Here is a 22,204-nt window from a genome sequence, read left to right on the forward strand (position 1 = left end):
AAATACACCTTCATCCACAGAGACCAAGGCCCTGATCCTAGACATTCTTTCCTGGGAGCCAAGTCCACTGAACACAACAAGACATACTTATGAGTAGGCATGCCTGGGAATGTACTGTCAGAGCCTTGCTGTCAGTTTGTGGTTCAAGACCTCAGGCACCTGAATCTCTGTGCCACTGAGATCATTTGGAGGGAGAAGGGTTGATGAGGGGAGATTTGCTCCTCCATAGCACCCCCCTTCCCCCTGCTGACTCTGGGAAGAAAGAAAATTGCAGCCAGCCCATGAAGAATCAGAGAATCTTTTGGGTCCCTGTTGATTATTTGCAAGAAATGAGAGCAGAAACAGCACAGGTCCCCATTAGTAAGGATACAGGACCAGCTCGACCCCCAATGTCTGAGGCAGCATGCCAAATGATGCACCAGCCTCTGCTCTTCCCTCTTTCCAATGTTCTAGCTCAGGGGTGGGCAAACATTCAACTTTAGGGAGCCTGGACAGCAGGAAGCTGCACCTGCTGAAACCACCTGCTGAAAGCTACACCTCTTCTGTACAATTGCTAGAAGTTGAAGGCAAGTAGGCGGACAGAGACGGGTGCCCTCCTCCAATCTGTTACCTGAGGCGACTGCTTCGGTTGGCCTCGTGGATGGGCCGATCCTGTATGGATCATGTTAAGCTGCTTTACAGCTCACTGGCTGGTGGAAGTGCTGGAGAAGTATTCTGGAGTGCCACTGTCTCTCTTCTCCCACCCTTCAACAGCAACATGATCTCCTCTTATTATTTCTTGATTCAGTTATTTATGCACTTGTGCCCCCCTTTCTACTTCCTAAGAGGTGCGCACTTGGTTTTGAACACAGTTTGCTGATCCTTCCTAACCCCTTGGAGGCTGTTGCTGGCTTTGTGTGAGCAGGAGGGCTACATGGGGGTAGCAAGGGAAATTCCCAGGACCAGCTTTAAGCCAAGTGGACCAGATTCTCCCAGTTGGGCTCTGTGCCTATGGGGGACCCGCACTAGAATAAAAATAAAAAATAAAAAATAAAATTCATATTTTTATTAAACCATTTCAGTCACTAAAACAAGTGGTTTTGTAACTACAGTATAGACAGATGTTGTTTTGTTTATTTGTAGGCTTACATATATTCATTTTATACTAAAATGTGCTCAGATCCACTTGGGTCCATTAACTCGCCTACACTTTGGAAGTGCACATTTTGATGGCTTTCCATTCTGCTGCAGAAATAGAAAGCCTATAATAAATTATATTTCTCCCAGATTCTCCTGGAGCCCTGCAGAAAAGGTTTTGAACTGGGCTCCACAGCTCCTTAGGCCTGCCCAGGAGACTCCTGCTCCCTGAGCTTCCTTCTCCACCTCTTCCTCTTTGAAGGGAGCTGGGGTTTCTCTGGGATCAGAAAGGGCACACTTCAGCTTATGGGGCTCCTACCAAGCCGTGTCTCTGGGATCTTCAGCAGGTGTCACCGATGCTCATCAACTCTGCCTGCAAAGCCTTTTGGTTTCCTACTCTTCACCTCCCCTCACCTTATAGCAAGTGGGGAAAAAACCCCACACTATGGCAACTGATGCCTGCTTCCAGATTAAACAGTCCTGGCAGGCTCCAGACGGCTCCGCAAAGAAACCTGGACTCCACATAATCGTGGCATTCATGGGAGGGAAATGTCTCTGTCTGCACAGCTCATTTACAGCCCTTGGCTCTCTCCCTTGGGCTGGAAGACTTCTGGGGTGGCGGCTAAGGATTCAGAGAGGCTTTAGAAAGCAGCAGGTAGGCAAAGGGGAAAGATGAGCCACTTGCTTGAGGACAGAAATTCTGGAAAGGAATTGGTCTGAGAAGCTTGCCCCAGAGGTTCCTTGCTTTAGAAACCTTCGAGGCAGCTAGGAAGCATTTTGCCCAGTGGTGTAGTTAAGGGTACCTTAACTTAACCAGCCCTGGCTACCATGCTTTGAGGGGATGCCAATCTGCACCTCCAATGGTGGATCCTGAAACAGATCCAGCCTGCTTGCCTTGTGACACGAGGCATGCAGGAGAAGGTACTGCAGCAGCAAGCACACTTCACTGCCGTCACAGTACCTTCTCTTGTACCCCCTTTGAACCCCCAACCGGAGGTGAGCCAGTGCCAGGACTGACTTGGTGCAGGGTGTCATGGGTGTGCCTGATGCTAAAGAGCTCAGGATTGGGCTCTGTATCATCTTCTTGGTGCCAGAGCTATCCAGTCCTGTTACAGCCGACAATTTAATGTCTTATTTCTGATTTCACTGATGTTTTTAATCATTTGTATCACTGATTCTAGAGCTGCTTGGAATCTGCTAACTGCATTAACGGGTGCATCAAATTAAGGCCGAGTGACACACAGCCCTCCTTCCTGCCTTTTCATTTTTTCCCCTCCAAAGCCTCATTTTGCTGTGCATGTTGACCTCTTGTACCCCTTCTCCATGTGTTTGTTGTCGGGCAGCTACCAAGCAATCTTTTAATCACATTGAACTTTTTTTTCCACGCGTCAAGAAGCAGAAGGATCAGAAAGAGCAGCATTTGGAAGGGAGACAATTGATAGATCAGCAGGCAATTTGAATTGCCTCCTCTCAACATTTGCACAAAACATCCCCACCACACCACATCTCCATTTTTGCCCCTCTTTTTGAATGAGACGCCCATTAAGAAGACATATGGACCAACAGCATGTACGGAGGGTGGTTCCACCTGCATTTGAAGGCAAATGGCTGTAGAAGCTGTGTACACTAATGGATCCATGCAGGAAGCCCCTTAATAGGCCGCCAGATCTGAGTGGAAAATGAGGCAGCCAACATCTTGAACAGGCTAATGAATGGCCACAGGCCAGCCACAAGCTTGCGACGGATGCAACATTTTTCAGCAGAAACAGACGAAGAAATGAGACAGGATCTATTCTTTGGTAGCAGGGCCAGCCTTAGCAGCTGTGGGACTCAAGTGGACATGTTTCTGCAGGGCCCAATTGGAAATATCTTTTGCAGGGCCCCAGGTCTGTCAAATTTTAGAGATAAAAATAACATTTATTATAGACTTTGTGTCTCTACGATAAAATAAGAAGCAATCAAAATGTGCACTTAAAAAGTGCATGTGAGTTAATGGACCAAATGGATCTAAGCACATTTTAATAGAAAATTGCATACACAATTAGAGTAGATTACCGCAGTGGGCCGTTTCAGGCATGGGAGACAATTACCGCAGTGATTACCTTTTGGGCATTGGGAAAAATTGGTCCAAATTGTTTCAAGCTGGCCCTGTTTGTGGCATCTTGACAATAGGCCCTTTGACCAGAGAAGTTAGTGTGCCCCTTCTGGGCCAGGGCTTGGCCACTGCCCAGGACATCACTTCTCTGATGAGCGTTTCATAGCACATTAGGGTTCAAAGGGGACTTGGAGGTGACTAGTCCATCTCTTCACCCACCCTAATGAGTACCTGCACATGCCTGATCTTGTCTGATCTCAGAAGCTAAGCAGGGTCAGGCCTGGTGAGTACTTGGATGGGAGACCACCTGGGAATACCAGGTGCTGTAGGCTTATACCATAGACTTTCGAGACTAAAGGTTGCCAACCATTGACAAGAGAGGCCTTGAGCCCCGTCCCTCTCCTTTCCAGCAGGGAGATTAGCCTGTGTTTGAAACAGGTGCCATGCATCTCCTCTTCAAGGATGAGCACATGCGTGGCACATCTCCCCCATGTCACCCTGTGTTGCTCTTGTTCCTCATGCAGACGCTGCAACAGCAACTTCTGAACGCTCCCTGCACTCTTCCCCACTAAACTCCCTCATGAAAATTTATTTATTCATGTTTTTATCCCACCCTTCCTCCAAGGAGCGCAGGATGGCACCCATACTTCCTCCCCTCCTTTTTGTCCTCACCACAACCCTGTGATGTAGGCAAGGCTGAGACTGGTGATTGGCCCAAGGTCGCCCAGGAAGCTTCATGGCTGAGTGGGGATTTGAACCTGGATCTTCCAGGTCTACGATCAACTACCAAACCACTAATTCCCCATGTGATCTCTTAGCTCACCCCTGTTTGTGACCACATAGCTGTGGGGATGACTCTTCAGCCTGATAGGTCCACTGGGCAGGATTTATCTGTTGGGCAGAACTGCTTTGACTTAGTCTTGGCTTCATTGCCTCAATTTTTCCCCCTTTTTATGGATCATTTCTTTATTGATCAGTCTATTTTAATTCTTTTTTATTGCAGGGATCTATGAGGCTCACAGTATGAACCACCTAGAACATCTCCCTCTTGGAGATGGAAAGGCCAGGTACATATAATAAATAAATAAACTGTTCTGGGACAGTGTTACTGTCAGGGAGATGAGCTTTTCTTCCTCCCCCCTTGTAACATCCTCCCACAGGAGTGAGTGGGAGATGTGGGGAGATTGCTGGGGGATGCTCTTCTTTGATCTTGCTTCTTTCTGTATGATCTGGGATGCTTTGAAATGGGCATGAGCCTCCCTGCATGAGGTGTGAAATTCTTTGAAGTAAGATGGCAAGTCAGAGGTCTGTCCAGACTCCAGCCAGAGGAATAAAACTGCCAAAGGGTGGCAGTGGAAATAAAACTTTCCATCAGGGTGGAAAGTTACTACTAGGAATTAAAAGGGAGTAACTCACCAGGTTGCCTGTTGTCTGATGAGCACAGGGGGCGGTAAGAACAGTGACCAGGTGCTGTCAATTTGGAGAGATGCCAGGTGCCTGAGGCTACATGACATTGCAACAGAGTAGGGGGCAGATTGCGACTCAGCAGAAATTAAGACTATTTGATCTCACTGGACCAAAGAAGGCTTTAGCTCAGCGATTTTCAACCACTGTGCTGTGGCTCACTGGTGTGCCGTGGATGGTCTGCAGGTGTGCTGTGGGTCTTTGGGGAGGGTCATTTATTAGTGGAGCAATTGAGGGATTTGAGCCCCCTACCAGCAGCAGTGGTAAAAAGAACTGTCAGTACCTTGTCAGTGGTAAAACAAACTGATGGTGTGCCTTGACAATTTTAGCACCTTGCTAGTGTGCCATGAGATGAAAAAGGTTGAAAATAGCTGCTTTAGTTATACAAGTGGGAGAGGTGAGCCAGTAGAGGGGTGCTTGTTGGCTGGGGGGGAGGGGCAGTGGGATGCTTTGTGCGTTTGAACACTGACCCTGCACAGCGGGCCTTTGAATTTTGTCGTGTGGTAAGTAGTTAGTGTATTGTTTTCTACTGCTTTTAAAATGTGTCAGTCTCACTCACTGATTTGAAATGCTCCCTTTAGAGCCCCTCTAGATGGGGTGGAGGAATTGCCTCTTACTAACATAAAAAATCTTGCTGGAGTGTGTGCTTTTTTTGGTTGACCAGGAGAAATTGGGCTAACCCCCCCCCCCCGGAACTCTCAGAACATAGATTCCCAAATTTTTTTGTACCAGGACCCTCTTTTAAAAATGACACACTATTGGGACCTACCTAGCTTTACAAGACTTAAAAAAAGAAACTTACCAACTCAAGCCTCTGTTTCTTTCCTTTTTACTATAGTGGGGGGGCACCTTTGTTGAGCTTCACATTCATCGAATCGGAACCATTCTGGTAGCCTTGCATTCCCCTTCACCTGGCCTTTGATAGGAACCAAGGCACATTTATTTACTTGTAAGTAAACATGCATGCTCAGTTTCACTTTCCATAGGGCTCAATACATTTGTCAGCTTGGAGGAGGGGGGACTTCCTTCTCAAGTTTTGTAAGTCATCTTGAGCTTTTGGAAAGACGGGGTATGAATGAATGAATGATGCATAGCACAGAGAATAGCATGATATGTTCTCTCTCTCCCTCTCTCATAACACTAGAACCTGGTTTCCTTCAGTGAAACTGATGGGCAGAAAATTCAGGACCAGAAAAGGAACTGAACCCCCACCACGCATGTACGAGGTAGCCCAGAAAGTAATGCACCACATTTTTTTTCTTCAACAATTATTTATTGAACATAATGAAACTTACACACAAGAAAGAATGATGTTTCTTCTACACTCCCTATTTTTCCACGTAATCTCCATCCAGTTCTATGGCCTTCCTCCAGCGAGACACAAGGGCATGTATGCCCTGTTGGTACCACTCCTTCTTCTGGTCATGAAGCCATTTCTGCACTGTGCGAATCACCTCTTTGTCGTCCTCAAAATGTCTTCCGCGAATGGCATCCTTTAATGGCCCAAACAAATGCAAGTCTGAGGGAGCTTGGTCAGGGCTGTAGGGTGGATGGGGTAACACAGTCCAACCCTGTTTAGTGATGTGTTCCGAAGTCCTCAAACTTGTGGGAGGCCGAGCGTTATCATGTTGAATCAAACATTCACCTGGGTTGTTATGGCGCCGAAGTCGCTGGAAGTGCTTCTTGAGTTTGGTTAATGTCTTCACATAAGCTTCAGAATTAATGGTGCTGCCTCTTGGCATCACATCAATGAGTATGACGCCCTTCACAGTCCCAAAACACAGTGATCATGACCTTACCGGCGGAAGCAGTTGCTTTGAATTTTTTCTTCTGTGGAGATTGAGGATGACGCCATTCCGTCGACTGTCGTTTTGTTTCGGGCTCAAAATGGTGAACCCAGGTTTCATCACCTGTCACAATCCTGGACAAGAACGCTTCCCCCTCATCTTCAAAACGTTTCAGCAACTCAGAAGAAATGTTTTTTCTGAGAGATTTGTGGTCCGCCGTAAGACAGCACGGAACCCATCGTGCACACACTTGAGTAATCAAGAGCATGGATGATTGCATCCACACTTCCTTTGCTGATTGACAGCTTCAGCGCCAACTGCCTAGTCGTTATGCATCGGTCCTCGCGAATGAGCACATCAGCAAGCTGCGTCTTGTCAGGTGTGACAGCTGTGGATGGCCGCCCCAAACGCTGCAAATCTTGGAGCTCTGCCGAACTGCCTTCTAATGGCCTCACCCTCTGTGCCCAGCGACTAACCGTACTTCTGTCGACTGCAGATTCTCCATAAACTGTACACAAATGTGTTTGAATGTTCCCAACAGTTTCTTTCTCCACAGTGAGAAATTCAATGACGACACGCTGCTTGTAATGTACATCACTTACAGATGCCATTTCGAAACACTGCTGCAGCTACGCTGTCTGAAGAAACCAAAAATTTGTGTGCGCACTCCTGAAAATTCAAATAATGTATATCTAAAGTTTTGCATTCGTACCATTACTGTAGGCTGAGAAAAAAAATGTGGTGCATTACTTTCTGGGCGACCCTCGTATAACTTACGGAATTCAATGGTGTAGAAGGTGATGCTGGCGATTGTCTGAGGTGGTGTTCATCAGTGGAGAGGCATGCTAGCCCCAACACTAGGCGGTAGATGCAGTGGCATCACTAGGGGCTGTGCAAACCACACAGGGTTACACACTCAGGGTGGTGGTGACACCACTAGCGGCCAAAAATGTGAAAATCTTCAAATCTTCAAAAATACATCAATGATGTAATGCATAATGCACTGAAACAAACCCCATTGAAATATGCATATTCTATCAAATGTTATAGCCAAACAACCAGAAAAGGAAAACACAACTGCCTTATGTCACGAAAAGGTGGAGTTTCCATAACTCAAAACTGACCAATGAGACTGATTATTCTGATTGTTCAATGAGGTGGTATTATAACACAGCAGGGAATCAATCAGGTGTTAATATGTCCGCTCTCATTTTCACGGATCAGAGCTCATGCTCTTCTTCAGAACTCTTCTTCAGTTGTGTGTGTCATCAAGTTGACCATTGGTTTTTTTGTTGGTTACTGATTTGTTGGGTGGTCTGTACTGTTACATATTTAAACAGATAAATAAATAATGGGAGTGACACCAACCCACAAGGTGCCAGTGCATTTAGGTTGCAAGTAAGATATTGTCGTTTATTCTGTATGGTCTGGTATGGAAGAAATTCCATCATGGAGGTGAGCTCTTGCATGGAGTAACCTAAACTCTAAAGACACCTCTGGATGTAATTGATGCTGGGCGAGTGCCCAGTCTACCCTGTCACAACCTTCAATGATACAGATGAAAGAGCCCAGGAGAAAATAATAAATGAGGGTTGGCTGGGGAGGTCTTTTGCCCATGAGCCGAAAGTGCACCTTCTGGGACCAAATGGAGATGAAATGCAAGGTAAGCAAAGGCTTAGACAAGCAGGTTTGGCACCTGTGCAAGGAACCAGGAATCATCCTGTGTTTGAGCAGGAGCTCTGGGTGAACATTGATCTTTCCCTGAACAGCTGTGACATAACTTTCTCCTACCACCTCCAACACACCCTGACAAAAAAGGTAAGGATTGCCCAGCACTGCAGCCATCCCCCCCCCCCCCAAAAGCTGGTGTTCTGGCATCACAGACATTTGGATTCCAAGTAACTTGAGATACAGCTTTCAAGCTGCAGGGTGGCTGGTTCACAGCCAGGTTGTGATGCATTACACACTTGACAAGGTAACCTCTTGACATGACAATCACCTCCTGAATGGAGATCCTGCAGTGCTTGGCGTGTGTTCAGTGAGATAGAGGAGGAGGGCATGAAGAAAAATAATGTGTTCTCTCCATGTTTTCCCCTCAAGGGGAAAGTTTGCCAGTAAATTCATGTTGAGCTTTTCCTACATCCATATGTTCCAGTTGTCTGTTATCTACTAAGACAGTGTTTCCCAAACTGGGTTTGGACGCACCAGCGGGTCATAAGTCAATTTTTGGTGGCTTGCAAAAAGTTATTAAAACATTAAAAAAAAAAAAAAAAACTTTGCCCAAATCAGGCAGAAGAAAATTGTTAGCTGGAATGCTAACCTGTAGTATGAGGTAATTTTCATACCCCCCCCCCAATTAAAATATTAGATGTTCCTGTTTTTTCTGATAATTACTGTAGATCAATTCTTCCTTCTGGGTACCCTGGAATGACTGTAAGGGTCGGGGGAACAATCCTTTAACTCCATTTCTGGGGAGAGTCAGGGGTGCCCAAACCCTGGCCCTGGGGCCACTTGCGGGCCTCAAGGCCTCTCAATGCGACCCTCAGGGAGCCCCCAGTCTCCAATGAGCCTCTGGCCCTCCAGAGATTTGTTGGAGCCCACACTGGCCCGACGCAACTGCTCTCAGCATGAGGGCGACTGTTTGACCTCTCGCGTGAGCTGTGGGATGAGGGCTCCTTCCACTGCTTGTTGTTTCACGACTGTGATGCAGCAGCAGCAGCAAAGACCAGCCTTGCTTTGTGCAAGGCCTTTTATAGGCCTTGAGCTATTGCAAGACCTTCATTCATTCATGCAAATTCATCTTTAATATATTCATTTATGTAAACTTATGCAAATTTATTCAAATTTTAAATGTAAATTAATTCTTTTTCCCCCTGGCCCCCGACACAGTGTCAGAGAGAAGGTGTGGCCCTCCTGCCAAAAACTTTGGACACCCCTGGCTTATACCATAGTCTTTAGAGACTGAAGGTTGCCAACCATTGGCCTTGGATCAAGTCTTGAAACATATTTTGATGTCTCTCCTTTGATCCTGATATAACACAAGCAATAGGTCACCCAGTTCAGAATGCCCAGGCCTCAGTAGCCAGGTCCACCCCTTCTAGTTTGGGTGGGTCTAACCCTAACCCTAGGTATGTCCTAGGGTGGGTAGGACACCTGCCCTTGGATCAAGTCTACCTGTGTTTCGGCATTGTTTGAAGGTGAAACTAATGGTATGGAGTACAACTGCAAGTCTGAAGCACAGAAAAGAAAATTGGGGGAGGGGGATTAAAATAAAATAAAAAAAGGTAGGCAAGTTTATTTCACCTGCACTTTGTTTCAAAATCATCACATATAATAATGAGGGAGAGATTGAAAGCCAGTCCTTGGATGCCCCTGCATTATCAGGAGAAGAGAAAGCAAACCAGGAGGACTTTAAGGAGGTAGAAATGAAGTGGCACTACTCAGAGTAAGGGAACGATCCCATTCAGATCACCATTTTCATTTCATTTCCATCTGATCAACCTGGTCTTTTCATTTCAATCTTGCTCCTGCCCCTTGAAAACTATCACTTAAAAACATGTTTTAAAAATGTAGCAGCATCTGGTTTGTAGGGGAAATTTAGGGGGCCGAATCTAGCATCTTGCCCAATGCCAGCTCTCAGTGGCCCTGGTGCTGTGACCCCCTACCACAGCAGGTGTTATGTTGGATTCACGCGTTGACCTGGCCAACTGGGCCATCTGATGGTCGACTCTTTGGAGCCAGTCCTCCAGCCCCGACCCCAGCCATTTTGATGTGCCCCAAACGGGATGTGTCTCCCTCACCTGGCTGACCAGGGTGAGGAGCGAAGTCACAATGGCAAGCTTCACTGAGGTCAGGAAAATTCCAAAGTGTCCCCAGTTGACCACCATGGCTGCTCTCTTTAGGTCCTTTTTCCTGGTCTGGGCGCTGTTGAACCCGTTCTCCCCACAGGTGGAAGGGACTGGAGCGGGCAGTCCCTGCGAACAGCACCACCAGTACCGCCTGGGGGCCCCGGATCCAAGAAGCCACTGGGGGCCTTGTGTGGTTTTGTTTGGAATTGCCGCTCTCTGAATCGTTATTGCTTGTGGTCTCCCTTACCTTTGTGGAAGCAAAGTCCTGTGCACAGAGGGCCAAAGTCAATCGGAGCAGGTAAGTAGGAGTGGGGTTTGAGTGCATGGGGCAGGGGTGTGGACCAGACTGGTAAGGGGGGGGCAGACTGATGGGGGGGCCACTGCCTTAGGACAGCTGGACTTATGAAGCAGGCTCTATCCTGCGATTACAAATCAGGTGTCCTGAGTTATCTCCCAAAAATCAGGATGAGGGAGGTGAGAAAGTGGTTGCAAGGATAGTGCCTCTCCTGGGCCAGGCTGTCCCAGTGACAAGGATAGCACCCAATGTACCATCAGGGGGTGTGCAGGGGTGTACCATGGTTGCCCCCCCAAACCAAGATTCGCTCTCAGCTCCCCAGCAACTTGGCCCCAGCAATCTGTGTCTGATAAGAGTGCAAACCATGTTACACTCTGTGTGTGGAAGGTCCCTAGAGCCAAGGCTTTTGCGGCCATCAGATAGACTGCACTGGACCATGGAGGTTTTTTGGAGCACAGTCCAATCTGGTGTTGCATCATTCTTGTGGTGGGGGGAAGTGATGGGGGGAAGAGCACTTAGGGATGCTACCCCAGAGGCAGGGTCAAAGCAGGTAGGCAGTGACGGCAGAGACATGGAGGAAGCCGAACCAGGGCAACAAGTCTCACTTGGGACCTGAGGTGCCCAGCCTTATTTGGAGATCCCAGCAGGGGCTGGACCTGGGGCCACCTGTGCGCACTGTTGGTGCCATTGGTCAGGTGCACCTTGCAAAACAGATGGGAGCAAAAAGTTGCCTCTTGGCCTCATCCGCAGGGGCCAGGAAAAATACTCTGACCATCCCCCCCCCCCCCGCAGTGTACAGTGGCTTAACAGTTCTCCCTTTCTTTCCTCTGGCAGGAGTCCTGCCAGGATGTTGCTGAGATGAAGCCCATCTCTGATGGGCCTTCCACCAGCCAGCCCAAAAGTCCAGCCCGGAGCATCCGGGGCACTGAGGTCCAGCAAACCTACGCCCAGCAGCTCTGTTGCATGGAGAGACTGCTGGAGGGATTCTTGAATGATGTGCGGAGCCAGAGACAGGCCTTGCGGAGGATGCTGGGGGACGACGTGATCCCCCTCGCCCTGGACCAGGCCACCGACAAACTGAGCATCACTGTCTACGAGATTGCTGAACGAGAGGGAAAAGTCAGGAGGCAACCGAAAAAGCACAGGGAGCTTCCTTAAATAAAACACTAGAGACTCTGGCTGTGTTTGTAGCGTGTCTGTGTGTTTATGAGAGTCTGTGTGTGTTGGGATGTCAGGTGACTGGAGAAAGTGAGAGGGGGATGAGAACCTGGGCAACAAAGATGGAGTCTGAGACTCATGAACTGGTCCTGAGTGCTCACCAGGGAGGGCACATCACCAAGGAGTGCTCACCAAGGAGGGGGCTCACCAAGGAGGCCAAGGTGCCCACGGTCTTCATGGACCTTCTTCCATCTCCCTGCATCTGAAAAGAAAGGGGAGGGGCAGAGCACAAGAGGAAGTGCAGAGGAGAAGGGCATCTGGGAGTCTCTCCATTCAAGAGGTGGGCCCAGTTCAGTTTCATTCTCCGATTCTGATCTGGACACTCCCTTTAAAAAGTGGTTTGGGAACTGGGTTCAGACACATCTGGGGACCGGCTTGGTCTTTCAGGCAGAAGAAGACTCGAAACCCTTTTGCTTAGGACACAGGTTTGCCAAAGGAATCCAAGTGAAATGGGGGGGGGGAATATATACACTCTGATCTCCAACTATTATTTACTTTTAGAGGGTTTTTTCAAATGGCATAACAAGAAACCAACAACCAGGGACACAACCTGTGATCCAAACCAGTGTCCGCTCAGTGCCTGATTTATTGGGCCGCGGATTTCAAACCGGCTGGCAGCCCAAGACAACTGAGAACTTCTGGTCTGGGGAAAGTTTTGTTGTTCTTTTCTCCATTGGGGAAAATAAGCCCCTGTCTCTGAATTGGGTTCTGGGTTCGGGTTCAGTTTGACTCCCTGGGCTCTGAGCATCCCAGGAGGATGGAGAGATTCCTCCAGGCAAGGCGAATGTGGTCACAGCCTGGTCTTTGTGATCTCTGCGGTGATGACACAATGGGGAGAGCGATGATACTCAGGGAGGAGAGGGGGAAGCTTTCAGAGGGCATGAAACAGCAGGAAGGGCCAAAGCCCCCCACAGCCCACCATCTGGCCCCCTGGAGATGTGCCCCAGTCATGGTTATCTCATGGTTATCTATCTCTGCCCGGTCTCCTGGCCTGGGCTCTCCTTGCCGGAGCATTCCTGATGGGGGAAGCCAGCAAACCCTGTGAACAGCAGCTCCACCAACGTGTGGCCAGCAATGTGCCCAACCAGGGGCACAAGTCCTGGTTGCCACTCGTGGGCAACATCAAGAGGCTGGCACATCACGTGGTAAGAAGAGGCAGCATCTGTGATGCTGTCTCCTGTGCCAGGAGGTCCTGGGCAGGCTCAGATTCTGTGCTAGTGATGCCAGGTTGCTGGGGGCTCCGGGGTCAAGTTTAGCCCCTGCACACCCTTTGAAAGCATCACGCAGGCTGAGGAGAGGGGTGAGGGGGCAAAACCCCCAGGGCACAGGCTTCCAGGAGGCTTGGGCCATGACAGAACAAATGGTATATTACAAAACAATTCAAAATAAATTTGAGGACATCAATCTTAGCCTATCCAAGGCAGCTTTTCCACTACAGCTTTAATCCATTTCCAATTCACTTTTATTCCTCCCAACCATTCTGCAGACTGTAGTTTGTTAAGGGTAGTTTTCACAACTCTCAGATTCTTAAACAAACCACAGTCCCGCGCCAGAATGCATTACAGCAGTGTTTCTCAAACTGTGGGTCAGGACCCACTAGGTGGGTCGGCGAGCCAATTTCAGGTGGGTCCCCATTCATTTCAGTATTTTATATTTTAATATATTAGACTTGATACTCCCATGGTATGTGACTGCATTGGGAGAAATATTACAGATCTGTGCTTTTAACAGGCAACTATGTATATGATAGTCAGTGGGACTTACTCCTGGGGAAGTGTCGGTAGGATTGCAGCCTAGGATTGTTAAAAATTTTCCTGCTTGAGGACGTCAATTTTGGTCATGACATCAGTTCCGGGGGGTCCTGATGGATTCTTGTTCTAAAAAGTGGGTCCCAGTGCTCAAAGTTTGAGAACCACTGCATTATGGGAACAGAAGTGCATTGGAAGTGGATTAAAGCTGTCCCAGAAATGCAGTCCGGGTCTTCTCCAAATGCACCAACCTGTATTCGCACAATTCAAACATGGGCAAGTGCAACTTAAGCAGACCAGAACTGCTAGAGCCCAGCAATAAGTCACCCAGTTCAGTTCTCAGAATGACCAGGTAGTCAGTTCCAATGACCAAAAGTAGTCAGTTCCATCCCTTTTAGTTTGGGTGAGTTTAACCCTAACCCTAGATAGCCCAATCTTGTCTGACCTCAGAAGCTAAGCAGGGTCAGGCCTGGTTAGTACTTAGATGGGAGACTGCTTGGGAATACCGGGTGCTGTAGGGTTATACCAGGGGTGCCCAAACCCTGGCCCTGGGGCCACTTGCGGCCCCTCAATGCAGCCCTTAGGGAGCCCCCAGTCTCCAATGAGCCTCTGGCCCTCCAGAAATTTGTTGGAGCCCACACTGGCCCAACGCAACTGCTCTCAGCATGAGGGCGACTGTTTGACCTCTCGCGTGAGCTGTGGGATAAGGGCTCCCTCCACTGCTTGCTGTTTCACGTCTGTGATGCAGTAGCAGCAGCAAAGGAAAGACCAGCCTTGCTTTGTGCAAGGCCTTTTATAGGCTTTGAGCTATTGCAAGACCTTCATTCATTCATACAAATTCATCTTTAATATATTCATTTATGTAAACTTATGCAAATTTATTCAAATTTTAAATGTAAATTAATTCTTTTTCCCCCTGGCCCCCGACACAGTGTCAAAGAGAAGGTGTGGCCCTCCTGCCAAAAACTTTGGACTCCCCTGGTCTAGCAAGTGTCTATACACACACACAGTGAGCAATCCTAAAGTGCCCTTGGGCTGCGCAAGTCCCTTGTGCCAGCCCGGGAGGGACACAAACGTTCGCACATTCGCACCTCCATTTGAGTCAGGGGGTGTGCGCCTGCCTCCCTGCACCATCGTGGATCCTTTCCAGGTCAGCACCAGGGTTGGGGAAGCATGAGGAAGGTGGGGAGGAGATGTTTTGGGGCAGGGGAGGGCGAGTGGTTGGAGAGTGGGAGGCACGGCCAGGATCCAGCACTTATGCTGGATCCTAGCCCCATTCCCGGGCAGCCTAGGGCAGCTCCAGGCTGCTTGGTTTTGCGCCACCTCTATAGGTGGCCCGGATCCAAGTAGACCCATTGGGGCTGCTGCGGTATTAACTGAGGTAAGGGGAATTATTTCCCCTTGCCACAGGCTGACCTACAGTCAACCCCAAAGTTTCATTACAGCACAGGCCTGCCGGTTGCAGTGCAAATTAGGATTGCACTGCCCCCACCCCCACACTCTATATGCAAGGTCTCTAGGCACCTTGGGAGTACAGGATACCAATCGTGAATAATTTATTTTTTATTATTATTACTACATGAAATATTATTTCTTTCTAAAACCTTTTTTAGAGTTGCAAAAAAAAAAACAACAAAAAACACCACCCTTTTTTAGGTTGCAAGAGATTGCTGTATTTAAAATGGGTCCTGGTACAGAATAGTTTGGGAAGCACTGGCCTAGGACAACCCTCATTTTCTTGTCAGTAGTTTAAAAAAATTAAGCAAAAAATGAAACAAAACAAAATCTGTGATTAATTTCTCTCCCTTCTTGCCTTGTGGGATAGCCCCCCACCACTGAGGGATTCAAGACCCCCCCACCACTAACAATGTTTTCTGAAAAGGCTCCTGAAATCTCCCCAAAAAGCAAGAGAGGGGCAAATAGGAGACTATGCTTGGCTGGGGGCAGAGACCTCAGACAGGAGATCTGTCATTTTCCCTCTGCTAGCTGAAAAGTGGTGGTTCTCTTGTATGTAGCAAGGGGGAAAGAACCAACCCTCCTCACCCCAGCAGAGTGTCCCTTTTAGTCTCTGTGTACTGATAACTCTTTTGCACTTATTTAAAAAAAAACAAAACTTTATCAAATCCTTGCCTTCTTAATAAAGCCCTTTTTTTAGTAGAAAAGGTGGAAAAGATCAAATTTGCTCAGTTTCTCAACTGGTAGTATGTATACCACCAGTGGTATGCGAAGTGGGGTCCAGTAAGGCCTGGTTAGTACTTGGATGGGAGACCACCTGGGAATACCGGGTGCTGTAGGCTTATACCATAGTCTTCCAAGGTTGCCAACCAGTCAGGCATGTGCAGCACTTATGAACAGTGAGACACTGACATGACAAATGGTGGTAGGAGTGTGATGAGTTGCAGGAACGGCAGGGTGGGGGGGCAAAGGTGCTGAGGCAGGGAAAATCTCCTGATCGAAGCAGGGTGGGTGATAAAAATTGCGGCTGTACATTGAAACTCCTGCTGGAAGCAGAGGTTAGGGAAAGGTGAGATAGAAATCAAATAAATCAATGGCAACACATAGGGACTCCAGAAAAAGACCCCCGATTTCTCTCCTTCATTCCACAGTGCACTTGTTTTGGAGACACAAATGGGGTTGTCTTCGTGCAGTTCTGTTCAATCCACAGATGAATGCACAATGTCTCTGCAGACATATGCCTGCAGGTGGCCACTTTCTTAAAAACAACCACCACCAATAACCAGAGTTTTGCTTTTTTCCACAGGCTCTGCCCCTTGATCTCAGTGGAGTGTCAGACCTTTCTCCCCTTTTCCAAAGGCTGGCAGTCTTGCAACAGCACCAGCTCCATGACCAAAATCTTTGGGGCTTTGATGCATTTGACTTGGCAATCCTGTGCATGCCTCTTGTTGCAGCTGTCAAATATTCCAAGGGCTGTACATGAAACTTCTCTACCATTCTGTACCATTGACAGCCTGTTGAGGAGTCTAAAGCATGCACCTTCACTGGGAGCCCCTGGCTCCCCCCCCCCACTACCAGTCCTGAGGATTCAGTGGGCAGTTAGACCCACTGACGAGCATAGGCCATCCACTGGGGCCTCACCTGCTTCTCTTTATCTCTGATATTCTCTTCTTCCAGTCTTCTCAGAGAACAAGGAAGTAAAGAGCCAGAGAACCAAGGAAGTAAAGAGCTGAGTGGACCACCCATCTTTCAAGATCCCCTTTGGAGTTTGCTCTAAATTGAGTGTCGGGAGAGTGAGAAGAGGCAAAAGAAAAATTTCTTTACTCAGCAGGTAATGAGACTGTGGAATTCCTTGCCACAGGATGTGGTGATGGCACCTGACCTAGATGCCTTGAAAAGGGTTTGGACAGACTGATGAAGGAAAAGTTCATCATGGGTTACAAGTCACGATGATTGAATGCAGTCTCTAGGTTTGAGAGGTAGCTTCTCTCTCAGTGCCAGATGCAAGGGATTAGCAACAGGATGCAGGTGTCTTGTGGGCCACTGTGAGTTGCAAGATGCTGAGTGAGATGGACCCTGGGCCTGATCCAGCAGGGCTGATGTTCTTATGCTCTAACCCAAGGATGCCCAAACCCCGACCCAGGAGCTATTTGCAGCCCTCGGGAACCTCCAGCCTGGCCCACTTGGAACCTCCAGCCTCCAATGAGCCTCTGGCCTTCCAGAGACTTGCTGGAGCCTGTGCTGGCCTAATGCAACTTGTCTCAGCGCAAGGGCCAACTGTTTTGACTTCTTGCGTGAATTGTGAGCTGAGAGCTCCTCCACTGCTTGCTGTTTCATATCTGTGAAGCATAAGAACATAAGAAGAGCCCCGCTGGATCAGGCCAAAGGTCCATCTAGTCCAGCTTCCTGTATCTCACAGTGGCCAACCAAATGCTTTAGGGAACACATTAAACAACGGACACAACCTGCGACCTGGTGCCCTCCCCTGCTCTGGCAATCAGAAGCAGCCTACCTCTACCTTGCACATACCTACCATGACTTGTAACCCATGATGAACTTTCCTCCAGAAATTTGTCCAATCCCCTCTTAAAGGCAAGATGCCGTCACTACATCCAGTGGCAAGGAGTTCCACACACTAAGTACACGCTGGGTAAAGAAATATTCTGTCTGTTCTAACTCTCCCAACACTCAACTTTCGTGGATGTCCCCTGGTTCTGGTGTTATGCGAGAGGGAAAAGAGCACCTCTCTATCCACTCTGTCCATCCCCTGCATAATTTTGTATGTTTCAATCATGTCCCCCCTCAGGCGCCTCTTTTCTAGGCTGAAGAGGCCCAAACTCCGTAGCCTTTCCTCATAGGGAAGGTGCCCCAGCCCAGTAATCATCTTAGTCGCTCTCTTTTGCACCTTTTCCATTTCCAATATGTCTTTTTTTGAGATGTGGTGACCAGAACTGGACACAATACTCCAGGTGTGGCCTTACCATAGATTTGTACAATGGCATTATAATATTAGCCGTTTTCTTCTCAATATCTTTTCTAATGATCCCAAGCACAGAATTGGCCTTCTTCACTGCCGCCGCACATTGGGGCGACACCTTCATCGACCTGTCCCCAAGATCTCTCTCCTGATCTTCTGACAGCTCAGAACCCATCAGCCTATATGTGAAGTTTTGATTCTTTGCCCCAATGTGCATGACTTTCAACTTACTGACATTGAAACACATCTGCCATTTTGCTGCCCAGTCTCCCAGTTTGGAGAGATCCTTCTGGAGCTCTTCACAACCTCAGCAGTGGCAGCAAAGGAAAGGCCGTCCTTGCTTTGTGCAAGGTCTTTTATAGGCCTTGAGCTATCCTGAGATTCATTCATTCATATAAGCTCTATCGCTAATATATTCATTTATGCAAATTTATTCAAATTTTAAATGTAAATTATTTTTCCCAGCCCCCAACACAGTGTCAGAGAGATGATATGGCCCTCCTGCCAAAAAGTTTGGACACTCCTGCTCTAACCTGACAATCCAATTGGCCTCACATTGGAAGTTTGCCACCCCTGCATGCCAGCAAGTGCGCGTGACTCTCCATTAATGTCCCCACTCCCGCTTGCGCACCTCTCATCCTTAGCTCTCTAATACAAGCCTTCTATAACACAATGTCCCAATACCTCTCAAGAACTTTCTCCCTGCTTCCCCTGAGTTGTTTTGCATAATCCCAATACTGGGGGATGGAGACCTCAGGCCAAGTTTGTTTTTCTCTTTGTGGGAGCACAATTCGATGTTGCCTTGCTGAAGGACAGACTGTTTTGTGTGCTGATTCAGCCGCGACCGTCCCTCTCTGTGAATTGCTTATTGGAATTCTTCTCAGGCTGAGCTCAGCGGCTGCCTCATTCCAACCAAAATCAGATTGTTTCCGTCCTGCAGTTATTTTCTGAAATAACTTCTCTGAACAAGGAAGGGGGTGCAGTCAGCTCCCACATCGCCACTGAGCTGTACTTCAGTGGTGGGGCAGCTGCTTTGTGTGCAAAAGACCCCTGCTTGACTCCTGGGTGGCACTGCAAGAGAGATGCCAGAAGCTGGACTTAGATCTGGAAGATCCAGGTTCAAATCCCTGCTCAGCCATAAAGCTTCCTGGATGACTTTGGGCCAGCCTCCCTCTTTCTCTCGCAGCTGTACCTCCCTCACACGATTGTTGTGAAGACAAAAGGAAAGGAGGAACAAAGTATATCACTCTGAGTTCCTTGGAGGAAGAGCAGCATAAAAATGTGAAACATAAAAACAAATCTCCCAACAGGGCTGGAGAAAAGACTCTCAGTGAGTGTGGATGTTGCTATGCTAAGTGGACAAAAAGTCTGATCTGGTAAACATGGCTTCAGTCATGCTCAAAGACCACCCACAGTTCAGGGACGGCGCTCTTGTTCTGTATCCCAGGTTTAATCTTACCTATCTGGTTAGACCTCACCTGGAGTATTGTGTCCAGTTCTGGGCACCCCACTTGAAGAAAGATGCAGCCAAACTGGAGCAGGTCCGGAGGAGAGCGATGAGGATGATCAGGGGGCTGGAGGACAAGCCCCGCTAGGAAAGGTGGAGGGAACTTGTCATGTTCAACCTGGAGAAGGCTGAGCGGGGATCTCTCTTCAAATACCTGAAGGACTGTCATATGGAAGAAGGGAACAATTTATTCTCAGTTGTCTCTGAAAGTAGAACCAATGGGTGCAAACTGCAAGAGAGGAGATTTCAATTAGACATCAGGAAAAAAGTCCTGACAGTCAGGGCGGTTTGCCGAGAGAGGTGGTGGACTCTCCCTCCCTGGAGATCTTCAAGCAGAGGCTCAACAAGCACCTTTTGGAGATGCTCTAAAAGGATTTCCTGCCTAAGGCAGGGGGTTGGACTAGATGACCTATTAGGCCCCTTCCAGCTCCATGATTCTATGAACTCCAGGCAGACTGGGGCCAGGCCAAAGCCAGCCAGTTTAGACAAGACTAAGCTAAGGCTGCAGGTGGCATGCCCCTGTCTGCCATCCCCATGCCACTGCCAGCCTCCCTCGACTATAGCTTGGCACGCTTGGGCAGGCCTGCTTCCAGCCACTTGCAGGAGCCTCTCTGGGGTCCCTGCACAGCCTTGTGCCAGGCGGGTTTAAAAAGTGAATTTAGAAGCACATTGCAGATCCCTGCTCCAGGACAAACATGTCATGGCTAAAGATGTGCTTTTGGGTTTGTTTGTTTGTTGCACATTTCAGTTCTGTTTTGTTTTTTTAACAAAAATGAGACGTGTAGAAAGCCAAGTTATGTGTTTTTATTTTGTTATCACTGGAAAAAACCCATCTCTACTCATGGCACATTCCAGGAATGTGCAATTTCTCGGGGGTGGGGGGGTCATACACATCCCTAGATCTGTTTGTGGGGAGAGCTCCAGGCTGGCACCTTGAGAAGTTTGGCTGGAGTCTTTCCCAGTGAATTTGCACCATCCCAGAGAAGAGTCCAGTGATGGACTGCAGAGTTCCTCACCCCTTCAGCCAAGGTTCCAGCCTGCCACCATTGCAGATGGAATCGCAGGCAAGCAGGACCTCACTCCCACTCCAGACTTCTGGTCCGAGGGCTGCTGTGAGAAGTTGCTATAGGAACAGCCACAGGCAGAAGTGGCTGCCAAATGATCAAATGGAATTTTCCAGCTTTCTCGCAGGCAGCCAAATCAACACCTCTCCACTCTGAACACCGGCCGTGGCTGGGCTGACGGCTGGGACTCAGCAAGGACTGCAGCGGCCCAGTTGTTTGTGAAAATTGGTTTCTTACTCACCGGCTACTGGCAGATTTGGTTTCAAGCAGTGGAAAGGGTGGACATCTCTGACTGCCAGCCCACCGGCTTAAGGAGAACCTAAGACCCACCCTGCTGAATCAGGCTGGTGGTTCATCCTGCCCAACGTCCTGTTTCCAACAGGGCCCAGCCAGAGGCTTCCAAGAACTCACCCACAGGGCATAAAGGCAAAAGCCCTCCCCAGCTGTTATTCCCTAGCAACTAGTATTCAGGGATATACAACCCCTGAAGCTGGAGGTTCAGCTATGGATAAACCTAACAGCCATTGCAAGGCCTGTCCTAGGTCACACACCTGAAGCAGAATAGTGTGGAACTGGCGATGGGGCAGAGGAGGGGAAGCAAAATGACCCCAGGGGCAAGAGACCTTCCTTCCAAGGAAAGGTTAAGGGGTAAATCTTAGTTAAGAAGTTAAGCAAAGCCATACTGAATCAGGCCACAGGTCCATTTAGTCTTGTATCCTGTTACCCACAGTGGCCCTCCCATGTCAGAGATGCTGCTGGGAAGTGCACAGGCAGGTGAGAAAGGCATACCCCCCCCACTCCGCTGTAAGATGTATTTTAGAGGCAGGCTTCCTCTAAACCCGGAACTAGTGCATAACTATCATGACTAGGAGCCACGGATAGACCCGTCTGCCATGAATTTGTCCAATCCCCCTCTTAAAACAATCCCATCTTGTGGCAAGGAATTCCACAGGTTAATTATGTGCTGTAGAAAACGTTCTGGTATTGGTAAACACAATGAGCAATTTTGTAAGCCTCAATCATGCGCCCCCTTAATTGCCATTTTTCCCCAAAACTGAAATACCAAAACAATTCCTCAGAAGTAAGATGCTGCAGTTGCTCAAGACCGCAAGATCCATCCCTGCCCCAAATTGTCGCTTCCTCACGTCCAGCAGTCTCTAAATCTCAGACGTCACATCTGGTCATCATGACCCGCAACCTGTGATTTCCTCCATGAATTTGTCCAGTTCCCTTTACAACGCATCTATATCAGGCGTCATCACCACATCTTGTGGCAAGGAGTTCCACAGATTAATTGCATGCTGGGTAAGAAATATTTCCTGCAAATGGGGGGGGGAGTGCAGATTCTCTGCCAGGGGCATTCAACTAAGCAAGATCCTGTTGGGCAGGGAAGGGATCTGGGTTCTGCCTCTGCCCTGGCTAAGGTTAAAGAATGGTCAGAAATCCAGCCTTGAGTTTTCCTCCAAAACCTTGTGCAGCCAATCCTAACCTCTACGTGCACAGCCAGCCCACATGGCCTTTGTCGTATCCAGTGCAGGTTAGGAAGTGGCAGGGGGTCTCCTTGGGGGAAGGGGATACATTTCCCCTTACCCTGCGTAATGCCACAGCCTTTTAGCTGGCAGATATCCAG

Source organism: Tiliqua scincoides, chromosome 13 (assembly GCF_035046505.1).
Source record: "Tiliqua scincoides isolate rTilSci1 chromosome 13, rTilSci1.hap2, whole genome shotgun sequence".
NCBI classification, from domain to species: Eukaryota; Metazoa; Chordata; class Lepidosauria; order Squamata; family Scincidae; genus Tiliqua; species Tiliqua scincoides.